Raw genomic sequence first — 13,957 nt, 5'->3', positions numbered from 1 at the left:
GTTCAGGGCAATCTTCTTTACCAGCCTCTGTACATGGAGGTAATGGGTCTCAGTGACACACAGCACCCTCATTCCCATTACCAGGCTCTTATCCTGCAACTGCAACGTCACTGATACTGAGGTCCTCATCCTCTTACATAAACTAACTGACAATACAGATAGTCCTGCAGGCACCAATGTCCTCTGCTCAGTAACCACTGCACTGCCCACTTCATGCATTTATTCTACAACAACTTCCTCCCCCAGAGAAAGCTCTATACATCCCCCATCAGGGTTTATGGAAAGATACAAGTTGCTAAGAAGACCCCACTGTGACACCCCCCTCTCCGAAGTTCAACTTAATGCATCAGAAACTGCTCCTTTCCTGCTCCTCACCTTGTGTAGATGCAGGGTGGGGTGGGGGGGGGATGTCAGTGCTGCTCTGGCCGCTGCTACCCCTGGTCAGTGATAGGCTTGGAGTGTAGTACTACGCTGTGACATCACAGTCCAGCACCACTCTCACAGCCAATCTCTGACAAGGAGGAGCAGCAGCCGTCAGCACACAGAGGACCTGATTCAGAGCCGCTCACATCCAGCGTATGCAAATTTGTCAAAGTGACGCCATGGGAAGCGCTCGCTCGCCAAGGCATAAGCACACCCACTTTGGTGGTGCGAGCGATCGCTCTGTGTATGCAGACACCCACTAGCGTATGTAGAGACGCCCACTAGCGCACGTCATCTCCAGGAAGTGTTTTAAAACATTGGTACATCAAGCACCATTGGATGCAATCGCAGCGCTTGTGGTTGCCTTACCCTGCCGCAAGCACTGCGAGGACTTCAATGTAAAAAACAGGCATGTAACGTGTACTGTGACGCTGCCTGTAATTATGCACGCCTTAAAAATGGCGTGGATACACCCAGGCACGCCTCCACTCCCCCCGTTATTAGTGTCCTGCCCCTGTCACCACCCACAAACGGCCTCTCCTGTCACTCATTTCACTGGGTTGTCTTTGCTGGGCAAGCGAGCGGGCTGCGATCGCACAGAGTAGTTCGCGCACGCACAGAACGAAGTGTGCGCATGCGCGCACACATACCATCGGGCCGCTTGCGAGCGGCTCTGAATCAGGTCCAGAGTGCATTCACTTATATTATTAAACATATTCCTTCACATTATTGTCAGACAATGAGGAAAGGGGTATATTTATCTTACGTCTATATCTTATATCAATACACAAGTTCTGGAGACAACCAGCATTACTTCTCTCACTCTCTATAGTTGTCCCACATCCGCATGGCAACCACCACCCACCTTGTCTTCCAGAACCGACAACCTCACACTTTGTCTCTGCTAACATCTAATAGAGACTCACTTTACGCCAATCCATTCCCCATTGTCACCACCCACCATTACTCCTGTCCCTCTCCAAGCTCCACCCACACACACATAGGGACAATCCATCTTCACTACCACAAGTCAATCATGGAGAAAGTAAATCTCTTCATTCTATAACCCTTGGATATTGACCTCTTTGCCTCCTATCTCAGGCCAAACCACCTTGAATCCTCACATCCCATGGGGTATAAGCGATTTACCTTTATCCACTTGCTGATAGGGACCACACAATTTGCTTCTGCTCAATTGTACATTGGGACCACCAACCTTGCCTCCTTGTCCCGCCACCTATTGAGTTCAGGTCACCTTGTGTTCTGCAACCTCTTCATACTGGCCAGACCACCTAACTCTTCACACTAACCATCACATCAGGACCACCCGTCTTTACTCTCATTACGCTGTCAGTCACAGTCTGCTACTTGTGCAGAGCTCTGTCTCTCTCTCCTTCCCTGGTTGGGTGAGAAATGTCACTTGGTGACATCCGACTCAGCATTTACTGTTACCAGCATTCCCTGCATTATGATGTCACTGGTTACCAGGCAACCAAGCCAAACATTGCCCAGTGAAGCTGCTGTCTCCTGCAGGATGTTGTTAGCTGGGTAGTTTTAGGTTTTCATCCTGAAACATTTAATGACACTAAAGGGGCCTATACGTCTGCAATGTATTACCCACCCAGGGAATCAGGGCTGTAGATATATGTCCATCATAAGTGTACACAACAAAAGACCTCACTTGTTTCAAATATAAAATAAACAATAGTGTTCTTAAATTTGCATTAAAAATAGAAAGGGCTTCATTAAAATTACCTTTCTTTTCCTTCCATAAGGTGACAGCGGGGGGCTCCCTCCTATCTGCATACAGTGTCAGGGTTAGTGGGGAACAGTCTGCAAAGAACAGGGGACATGTGGATGAACATACAGAATAGGGAACATACAGATGAAAGAATAAATAAGAAAGGAAGAATTTCTTCTATAAACGTGTAAACACGGTCTATATGTGATAACTATATTTATAGGCACATTATATACTTTTCTTCAGGTCTTTATTATTGACAGCAGATTATGGGAGAACCAGTAACAATGGTGACAAGTCGGTCAGCTTCACAATGATATGTACCAAAGCTCTGGCCCACTCTAGCTCAGCCCAATCAGCTCACCATTAAGTGTCAGACATGGACCCTGGACCCCAGCTTCCCATGTTACACATAGGGTTCTTATTCTTAGCGTCCATTAGGTAACTTCAGCAAGTAAAGCACTGGACATATTTTCCACTGGCCCTCTGGACTATGAAGTCCCTTTGTCTGACATATTTAAACAAATAAATATATTTAAAGTATACAGTATAAATCCCAGGGATTGGCAACATAGGCTGGTACTTGTTTCATATTGTTTAGTTACAAGTCTGTTGGTGCACAATTGTATTAAATAAACTTAAAGCATATTTTTCTTTAGATGTTTGCCTAGACGTCAAAATAGTTGCCTATGGCCATGGTACTGGAAGCAAGTGACAAGGTGATGGGTAGTCTGGTGGTGACTGACCCAACAGTGGGTGTGGCCAAATAGGTTTAGCTGAAAAGGCTGTTGGCGTGTCTGGCTAGATTTAGGTTACGGCCACATTTTGTGTGTGTGTTTGTGTGAGGAGTGTGCGTGTTTGTGTGAGGAGTGTGCATGTTTGTGTGAGGAGTGTGCATGTTTGTGTGAGGAGTGTGCGTGTTTGTGTGAGGAGTGTGCATGTTTGTGTGAGGAGTGTGTGTGTGTGTGTGAGGAGTGTGCGTGTGTGTGTGAGGAGTGTGTGTGTGAGGAGTGTGTGTGTGTGTGTTTGTGTGAGGAGTGTGCGTGTTTGTGTGAGGAGTGTGCGTGTTTGTGTGAGGAGTGTGCGTGTTTGTGTGAGGAGTGTGTGTGTTTGTGTGAGGAGTGTGTGTGTTTGTGTGAGGAGTGTGTGTTTGTGTGAGGAGTGTGCGTATTTGTGTGAGGAGTGTGTGTGTTTGTGTGAGGAGTGTGTTTGTGTGAGGAGTGTGTGTGTTTGTCTGAGGAGTGTGCGTGTGTGTGTGAGGAGTGTGTGTGTGTGTTTGTGTGAGGAGTATGCGTGTTTGTGTGAGGAGTGTGCATGTTTGTGTGAGGAGTGTGCGTGTTTGTGTGAGGAGTGTGTGTGTTTGTGTGAGGAGTGTGTGTGTTTGTGTGAGGAGTGTGTGTGTTTGTGTGAGGAGTGTGAGTGTTTGTGTGAGGAGTGTGTGTGTTTGTGTGAGGAGTGTGTTTGTGTGAGGAGTGTGTGTGTTTGTGTGAGGAGTGTGGGTTTGTGTGAGGAGTGTGAGTGTTTGTGTGAGGAGTGTGAGTGTTTGTGTGAGGAGTGTGTGTGTTTGTGTGAGGAGTGTGTGTGTTTGTGTGAGGAGTGTGTTTGTGTGAGGAGTGTGTGTGTTTGTGTGAGGAGTGTGAGTGTTTGTGTGAGGAGTGTGTGTGTTTGTGTGAGGAGTGTGCGTGTTTGTGTGAGGAGTGTGAGTGTTTGTGTGAGGAGTGTGCGTGTTTGTGTGAGGAGTGTGCGTGTTTGTGTGAGGAGTGTGCGTGTTTGTGTGAGGAGTGTGCGTGTTTGTGTGAGGAGTGTGCGTGTTTGTGTGAGGAGTGTGTGTGTTTGTGTGAGGAGTGTGGGTTTGTGTGAGGAGTGTGGGTTTGTGTGAGGAGTGTGAGGGTTTGTGTGAGGAGTGTGTGTTTGTGTGAGGAGTGTGCGTGTTTGTGTGAGGAGTGTGTGTGTTTGTGTGAGGAGTGTGTGTGTTTGTGTGAGGAGTGTGCGTGTGTGGAGGGGAGTGGCGTTAATGCTGGTGCCGTATGGGCCTGTAAAGTATTTTATTTCTTCATTCAGACAGAAACCAAGATTGAGCTCTAGCAAACATTGTGGGTCCTCATTTAGATGTATGAATATGGGGAATAAAAGGACACAGGGCTCTATTTACTACAATCCGCATATTGAATGCGGATTGTAGTGTGATATTACCGAGTTAATTCGCATTGCGAATTCAGGTAATATCACAGGGATTTACTATAAATCCCTTGCAGGGACAGAGCTTGCGATAAAGCTCTGTCCCTGCGGATCCCATCCGCACTCTAGTCGACCACCGCTACTACCCCCCCACCGACGCTAAGCCCCGCCCCCCGGTGCTAAGCCCCGCCCCCTGCAATCGCGGACCCCCGCGACCCCCCCTCCCTTCATTACACTTACCTGCATCCTCCTGGCCACCGGTGGTCTTCTCCGGGCTTCCCGATCAGGTGATCTCCCATACTGCACTGGGGCCCGATCACCTGATGACCGGGCCCCAGTGCACTGTGGGAGACCAGCTGACCGGAGAGGAGCCATCACCGGAGGCCCGATCACCGGTCCCTGGATTCAGGTAAGTGAAAAAAAAAATGTTTAATTTTTTTTTTCATTTTTTTACAGCAATCAGCTTGCGGTCTATTTAGACCACACAGCTGATTACTGGTACCGGCTCCCGCCTCTGCTCTCCCCGTTAGAGCAGAGTGGGAGCCCGGTAACCGGGGGAGACCCTGGATAACGCCACCTCCAGGTGGCGTTATTATCACAGGGCTTCCCCCGGTATTTTATTTACAATTTATTTCTAGTAACTTGCACACAGATCACATTTCCCATTACAATTATGGGAAATGCGATCTGCTTTACTAAAAATAAGTGATACTGGGGGTTGGAGTAGAATTTTACTAATTCTACTCCAATTGCCCTGTAATAAATACAGGAGAAACTAAAATAATGTGAAAAAGGGTGTTTTCACACCTTTTTCACATTATTTTAGTATCACATGAATGTACTAAAGGGCAATTGGAGTAGAATTCTCAAAATTCTACTCCAATTCCTAAGTATCACATTTTTTTAGTGAGCAGATCGCATTTCCCACAATTGTAATGGGAAATGTGATCAGCTCACATTTACTAAGCTGCAATTGTAAAAAAATATCACCTGGAGGCTGTGTGATAATAACGCCAGCTCCACATGGCGTAATGCAGTCTCCCTCTCTGCAGACGCGATGTGTCTGTGCTCAGCCTCAGTAGCTCCCTCCCCCTCTCCTGCTCTCCCCCTGCTCCCTTCCCCCGGGCCGGGCCGTACACAGCAGCAAGCACCGTTCTAGTGACTGTTCTCCTGCATAACTATCTGGTTAAAGATATAATTTACACATTGCTGTTTAGTTTGTCTGCAGAAATAGGAGGCATTCCTTTGTCAGTTGCTTCTAATATCTAGGTTTTGTCTAGTGATGTCTGTATATTATGCTATATGAATTAAATGTCTGCCTGTGCCATATGCATATTATTTGATATGTATGTGTATATAATTAACAGCATGTAGCCAATATTATTTTAATATTTTTCTTACATATAAATATATTTTTATTGAGGGTTGCTGACATGCTATGTTATATCTATCTATATATCTATATATATCTCTCTATATATATATATATGTAATTGCTAGCATGCAGCTATTTGTATATCTGTTTGCTCACATCCATGTATGTATGTCATGTCAGTATGTTATTTCATAGCTTTCAGTGGGGTAGATGTATTATAGTGGCACATTAAGTGCCGCTATAACGCTTCCTGCTTCGCCTCTTTACCGAGGCGAAGCAGGAAGCACTACCGGTGAGATGTGTGAACATCTCACCGGCCGGAGAGGGGGAGCGTTAACTCCCCCCTCCGGCGCTACCCGCTCCAGACCACATCGCATCAGCCTAGTGCTGATGCGATGTGTGTCAAGCCCGGCCGGCTCCAATGAGCATGCGCAGGATCTCGCAAGTATCGCGAGATCCCCGCGTGCACCCTGGAGCCGGTAGCTGCCACAGCAGGGACAGCGCTGTCCCTGCTGTGGGGATAGGCTATCGCCAGGCTGTAGCTGTCGATAACGACAGCTACAGCCGGCCGAACGGTCAGACGATCTGACCGTTCGTACATAGCCCAGGCTGTCGGCGCATAGCGCCCCTGTCATTTGCCGCCCAGACCCCCGATCATACATCGGGGAGAAACGGTATCAGCTTTAACGTGCGCTGATACCGTTTCTGGGCTTCATACATCTACCCCATTATTCGATTTATGTATATTATTACACTGCAGGCGTTATTTTATCTAAGCAACTTTTTTGTTTGTTTATACTGTAAATGGTCATGTATGTTTTTATAATGATAGTTCTAAAATAAATACACTGGAACTTTTATTTTTGGTATTGTATTGATCATGTTATCTCTCTGTCACATTTGCAATACGATCTGGGCACGATCATAGCGCCAATGGTCACATTGCAGTATGTGATCGTACCACCTGGATCTATGATATGGCACCTGCAGGGATGTGGGTTCCGAAAGGAGCCCGTCCCTGTGAAGTGCCAGGAGTGAGGTGACCACATCAGCAGTCTTTTCACTCCTGTGCCAGGACTCCAGCGCATGCGCGGTCTACAGACTACGCATGCCCAGGGGCCATTGCTGGGTGACCGGTATTTTTCGTGACGTGTAGTCCAGCAGCTAATGCCACCCTCAGATGGCGTTAGCTGCGGGGACCAATTTGGTCAATCTGGCAGCAACACCTTCCCCATAGAAACCTATGAGGGTTGTGCTGCTGATGGAATTGGAGGAATCGCAGCAGATACCGGGGATATCTGCTGCACTCCTTCCATAATATCAGGTCTATTCATAAAGAACATGAAGTGGCTCACGATAAATATCACTATATATTGCATCACATCGATGCGATATATAGTAATGTTTAATAGCTATTCATGTACACTTACCTGTCCGGCGTCTTCGGCACTGTCCAGCCTATCCGCAATCCCTGGGTGCAGTGAGAATACAGACATATCTGGAGCCCGATATGTCTGTATTCTCACTGCGCATGTGCCGGGATCTGAGCAGCAGGTCAGGTCAGACCAGCTACAATAGGCGCTGAGAAAAGGGGATGGCGACAGCGCCGGGTGCCTGGCAGACAGCAGGGAAGTATGCAGCTTCCCTGCTCTGTTCGGCTTGCAGTACAGATTACTCCACCCTCATACGGCGAATCTATACCGCAGGACAGGAACAGAAAGCAGATTCATACACGAAGCAGGGGTGCCGTTGGAGAAGGAATACCCTTCTCCATGTTAACCCCCTCTGTGAATCGCCATGGAGAAGGAATACCCTTCTCCATGGTAAACCCCTTTATGAATAGCCAAATATGTACTCTTAGGGGTCTAATCATGATGTTACTTACTGTGGTCCGTTCGCACTCCAAACTATTAACAATCTAACGCCGTGGAATCCAGAGCAATTCAGCATTGCTCCAGTGCAGTGACAGCTGATCTCAAAATACGCTGTCGCCGCAAGCAGCTTCACTGCTCCAGTCCAATGGGAGCAGTGACTCTAGTGCGCATGCGTGACCTACAGGTCACACATGCACACAAAAGCCCCAACGTCCAGCGGACGGGCCAGACAGGTACGGAGGGATATGAAAGGATCCCTCTTCGCAACCCGGGACTCCTTCCAATAGAGAAGAAGCGGGTTGCAAGCACGGAGCGGGAGCACTCGCCATTGGAGCTTGATGAATTCTGTCCCATACTAGTGTATGGGGACAGCGGGCCATTCCGCCAGATGAAGGTAAGCCAGGCTTGCCTACCCTCCCGATTTGGCCGGGAGCCTCCCAATTTTCGGGAGCCGCTCACGGCCCCCCGGAAAGGCAGGCAAGCCCCCTCCCCTGCTTCACAATGGCGAGAATAACGGCATTGTGAAGAGGGGGCGGGGACACGAACGTGCGGCTCCACCTCCAATGTGACGTCACTGGCCGCCCCCACTGTTAGCCGACAATCAGCTCCCTCCCGGGAGGCTGGAACTGATTGTCGGTAAGTAGGAGATATCTGTGATACTAGTGTATGGGGACAGCGGGCCATTCCGGGAGAGGAAGGTAAGTAGGAGATATCTGTGATACTAGTGTATGGGGATAGCGGGCCATTCCGGGAGAGAAAGGTAAACAGGAGATATCTGTGATACTAGTGTATGGGGACAGCGGGCCATTCCGGGAGAGGAAGGTAAGTAGGAGATATCTGTGATACTAGTGTATGGGGATAGCGGGCCATTCCGGGAGAGAAAGGTAAACAGGAGCTATCTGTGATACTAGTGTATGGGGACAGCGGCCATTCTGGGAGAGGAAGGTAAGTAGGAGATATCTGTGATATCGTCTGCTTTACCTTCTTGATGACTGGTACAAAAACTTAATTTTTACAATTGTAGGTGAAAATGTTAATTTTCACCAGCTTTTGTAAAAATTAACTGATGATGAATAGGCCCCTTGGACTGCTGTATGCATAAATTTGAAACCCTGAGACTAGCATTCTGATAGTACCCATCCTAGTGATCATGCATAAAGTGATAGCATCCGTGATAAATGTAATTTTACCTATAGACCATACTGCGGTTTCTTTTGAGGTTCGGATTTACTGCAATGAATTTGCAAGGCAGCAATAGATCAAAATGAAATTGCGGATCCTGCAGGCCACTTTAATGGGATCAAACGATAGTCTCTTTCTGGCAACAACACTTGTAGGTAATGATAGAACGCCATATGATTATGGCGTTTGCATAAAAAAAAAAATAAAGCTGCTCCTTGTGTGTCGTGTAAATAACCGTTCATATCAGGGGTGACTCAAGGGGCCGCCTGGCAGGGCTATTGGGCATGGCTCTGAGGCCTATGGGTGCAGCCATAGTCAGCCCGTCTATGCTACACTAGGATGTAGTTGCTGTCCACGAAAGTGGGTCCTCTAACGCGTCTTCTACACATGCGATACTGATGCTTCTTCCCATCATGCTGGGCTGCTGAAGTAGAGGTGCAGGCAGTCCAATAAAGGAGGAGGCAGATTAAAGGGGCCGGTGAAGGGGGTTGATGAGACAGGAAGAAGGATGCTGGAGTCACAGAAGGCTGCACCAACAGGAGTGTGTAGTTATGGGTCAGTAGAGTGATCTGAAGCTTCAGTGTCAGGAACAGGATGCTGGTGTGATGGGCAGGATGGGCTAACAGGGAGCAGGGGACTGCAGGAGCATGGAGTGACAGGGCAGGAGTTTACAGTGACTGGAGGCTGGATTGACAGGGTGCAGCAGACTGGAGAGACACAAAGGGCATAGGCATGTGCAGAAGCTGACACAGGGTTTCCCACTTTGGCACTTCCCCTTACACTGGCTCATAGAATCTCGCACACCTCTCTCTCTGGAACATACCCTACTTGAACTTTTCTGACCACCCAGGTGAGTAGTTTATGTCCCAGTGGGAGGGGGAGATGGGGTACTACGTGCCCCAGCGTAGGATTAAGTGAATAAGCACAAAGCCCTGTGCCGGTTTCTGCGCATACTTATGACAAGGTGAGGTAGGCTTGACACAAACACTGGGCAGGAATTGATACAGGCGGCACGAGTGGGTTGTATAATCATGAAAGTGTTTGCTTTCCTTCACAAACAGGCATCTTCTGGACCATGTGATCTCCTACATCAATTTTGCACACACCAAGCTACAAAATGCTTAACATACATCTTAGATGTTTAGGGGTCTGCGCATGCACAGAATCTGTCCTGCGCATGTGCACAACGGCTCCTGCAATCTTGCTCGCAGACCCCCCAAGCCTCAGCATAATTGACATGCTGCAGCGTTTGTGAGGTGGAGTGTGGACATTGATGGTCAATGTTCTCGGATACAGAGGCATGTTTCCAAGAGGGACAAGACCAAGGTCTGCACTGGTGGATGCAGATTTTCTTTCCTCACAAGTGACTAGGACCCAGCTTTGCTGCATTAAACTTCAGCCTCCACAGCCTGGCCAAAGGAGCAAACATTGCAACCTTTAGCCATGATGGTGATCCCTGGCTGCGACCTCAGTCCCAGCGCTGATTTGCAGATGCAGCAAGGAGGGGTCTGTTCCTTAGAGAGACACCTACTCCTGTATGTGCATTTTAGATGTAGTTACACATCCGTTTGTGTGCAGCTATACAATTCTGTCCATCTCTGAATCCAGGCAAAAGCCCTCATCAAATATGGAGCAACAAACCCCGCTTGTTTTGGCTTTGTCCTCAGTGAGGCCAGGCTATGTCTGAAAAAAGTGCCATGAGGTTATACCAATTTTGAAGAATAAACTATTTATTAGTCTCTTTATTAAAGTGCACTATTAATAGAGAGAGATATTGAAAAAAATATTTACCTAAACGATTTAATATACTGTCAATAATGCAGATTTCATCCCTCATATTATTTGAAAAAACTGTATTCTATATGATACTGTAATTTCCAAAAAAGTATAAGCTACAATTACATTATAAATGTACTACAGGTCGAGTCTCCCATATCCAAAATGCTTGGAACCAGAGGTATTTAGGAAATCGGAACATTCTGTACTTCTGCGTGAAGATGTGATAAAATGATACAGATTACCAACAATTGCCATCATCTATTTATATCGACAAATCAGAAAGCAGATAGATCCACATACACGCAGATCTAAGGCTATGCCAGAAATTACCAAATTATTTTGCCTAGGTTTGAACTTCGTCAGGGCCACACAGTGACTCAATAGGATGAGTTCACCGTAATGAAAAGGGGGGCGTTTTTACTTTGGTCTGTCTTTTTCTAATTATAGATCGGATGGGACACCTGTTGTGATATTTTGACAAAAGTCCCAGTGAATACTGAAACGGCACAGTGGGATGATGGCTTTATGAGAAAAAATGTTTTACTGCTGTCAATACAAGACTGTTGAGGGCACCCTTCTTTGGATAGAGATAGATTTGTGTGTATATATATATATATATATATATATATACACACACACATACACACATATATACATACATACACACAGTTATGTGAAAGTTTTAGGCAAGTGTGGGAAAAAATGCTGCAAGGTGAGAATGCTTTTAACAATAGAAGTGTTAGTTTATTAAGAGAATGCAAAGTGTATGAACAGCAGAGAAATCTATATCAAGTCAATGTTTGGTGTGACCACCCTTTGCCTTTGAAACAGCATCAGTTCTTCTAGGTACACTTGCACACAGTTTTTTAAGGAACTCGGCAGGGAGGTTGTTCCAAACATCTTGGAGAACTAAGCACAGATCTACTGTCGATGTAGCTTGCTCAAATCCTTCTGTCTCTTCATTTAATCCCAGACAAACTCGATGTGGAGATCAGGGGTCTGTGAGGGCCATATCATCACTATCAGGACTCCTTGTCCTGGAGAGCGTTACAATAATGTGAAGCCTGGTGGATGTTGTTTTTTCTTTTATGCACCATTTAGAATCTTGCAAAATCATTGTATTCTCCCTATCGACTTGATCAGTATCTTCATATTAGTCTTGAAAAATTGCTTTCATTTGAAGACATATCCTAAAATAAAAAAGAGAATATTTCTCTTAAATGGATAATTTTTAGCAAAAAATTAAATAAAACCTTCAAATAATCTTGAATAATGTAATGATTGTATTCAATTACTTATTATTTTCCTTTTAACGAGAGTTAAGTAGGGCAATATGCAGATGTAGCCGGCTACATCGTTGCTGCAATGTGTGCGCACGTGCATCGCGCGATTAAGAGCGGACAGCATTTGCCCATTGCAGTCAATGGCAGTCACGTGCGTACGCATGCCATAGACGCAGGCACATTAGTGGGATAGCTGAGCGTGGCTACATCTGTACATAATATATGTATATTTTTTTATTAAATGATGTACTCAAATATATCTCTTCAATAATATACTTGAGTAAAGTGTGATATATATTAACAACAGGAGGAGAAGCTCTGAAGCTATTGGTGTAGTTTACAGCACGTAGACACATTTTTATCCACCTTGTCAAATTATTTGATTGTTATTGAGGTGGTATTAAAAACCTGCACTATTCTTTCTCCAATACAAATTCTAATTGAAACATACTTCAACTGTCTGTTACTACAGATTTAACAGATCATAATTGCATTGTAATCACACTAATTCTTCCTCAGCTACCTCAGTTGTGCTTGTCCGCTTTTGATGTCGGACATAAGCACATGCACAAATAGAAGCAACTGGTTTGGGGTGTGAACCACCTTTTATTTTTCCTGGTATTCATTTTGGACAAGTAGTAAACTATGACCCTGAATAAAGGTATTTTTTTATGTAAAAATGTAAATATTTTCTAATACTTTTAAAAATGTTCAAACAATAAAATAAGTTGGATAAAGAGTAGTTTGAAATTAGAATTATTGAGATAGTTAGGAAGAGAGAGATTATTGTAGAGTGCAAGGTGCATGAAGTAATGTGGGTGAGGAGAGAGAGGAGGGTGTATAAGAACCAAGGAATAGAGGGAGACATGCGGATAGAGGGGATAAACAGGGCGGAATAAGAGACACATGTAGGAATGCAGATGAGGAGAGAGACAGTAGGAAGTTATAGAGTCAGTGAGCTGCGTGCAGTAGTGTGGTATAGAATCAGTGAGCTGCGTGCTGTAGTGTGGTATAGAGTCAGTGAGATGCGTGCAGTAGTGTGGTATAGAGTCAGTGAGCTGCGTGCTGTAGTGTGGTATAGAGTCAGTGAGCTGCGTGCAGTAGTGTGGTATAGAGTCAGTGAGATGCGTGCAGTAGTGTGGTATAGAGTCAGTGAGCTGCGTGCAGTAGTGTGGTATAGAGTCAGTGAGCTGCGTGCTGTAGTGTGGTATAGAGTCAGTGAGATGCGTGCAGTAGTGTGGTATAGAGTCAGTGAGCTGCGTGCTGTAGTGTGGTATAGAGTCAGTGAGATGCGTGCAGTAGTGTGGTATAGAGTCAGTGAGATGCGTGCAGTAGTGTGGTATAGAGTCAGTGAGATGCGTGCTGTAGTGTGGTATAGAGTCAGTGAGCTGCGTGCAGTAGTGTGGTATAGAGTCAGTGAGCTGCGTGCTGTAGTGTGGTATAGAGTCAGTGAGCTGCGTGCAGTAGTGTGGTATAAAGTCAGTGAGATGCGTGCAGTAGTGTGGTATAGAGTCAGTGAGCTGCGTGCTGTAGTGTGGTATAGAGTCAGTGAGATGCGTGCAGTAGTGTGGTATAGAGTCAGTGAGCTGCGTGCAGTAGTGTGGTATAGAGTCAGTGAGCTGTGTGCAGTAGTGTGGTATAGAGTCAGTGAGCTGTGTGCAGTAGTGTGGTATAGAGTCAGTGAGCTGCGTGCTGTAGTGTGGTATAGAGTCAGTGAGCTGCGTGCTGTAGTGTGGTATAGAGTCAGTGAGCTGCGTGCAGTAGTGAAGTATATAGAGTCAGTGAGCTGCGTGCAGTAGTGTGGTATAGAGTCAGTGAGCTGTGTGCAGTAGTGTGGTATAGAGTCAGTGAGCTGCGTGCAGTAGTGTGGTATAGAGTCAGTGAGCTGCGTGCTGTAGTGTGGTATAGAGTCAGTGAGATGCGTGCTGTAGTGTGGTATAGAGTCAGTGAGCTGCGTGCAGTAGTGTGGTATAGAGTCAGTGAGATGCGTGCTGTAGTGTGGTATAGAGTCAGTGAGCTGCGTGCAGTAGTGTGGTATAGAGTCAGTGAGCTGCGTGCAGTAGTTTGGTATAGAGTCAGTGAGCTGCGTGCAGTAGTGTGGTATAGAGTCAGTGAGCTGCGT

The sequence above is a fragment of the Taudactylus pleione genome, unplaced genomic scaffold (assembly GCF_031769625.1).
Source record: "Taudactylus pleione unplaced genomic scaffold, aTauple2 ptg000946l, whole genome shotgun sequence".
NCBI classification, from domain to species: Eukaryota; Metazoa; Chordata; class Amphibia; order Anura; family Myobatrachidae; genus Taudactylus; species Taudactylus pleione.
The sequence above is the reverse complement of the archived record's forward strand: the minus strand, read 5'-3'. Positions refer to the sequence as shown.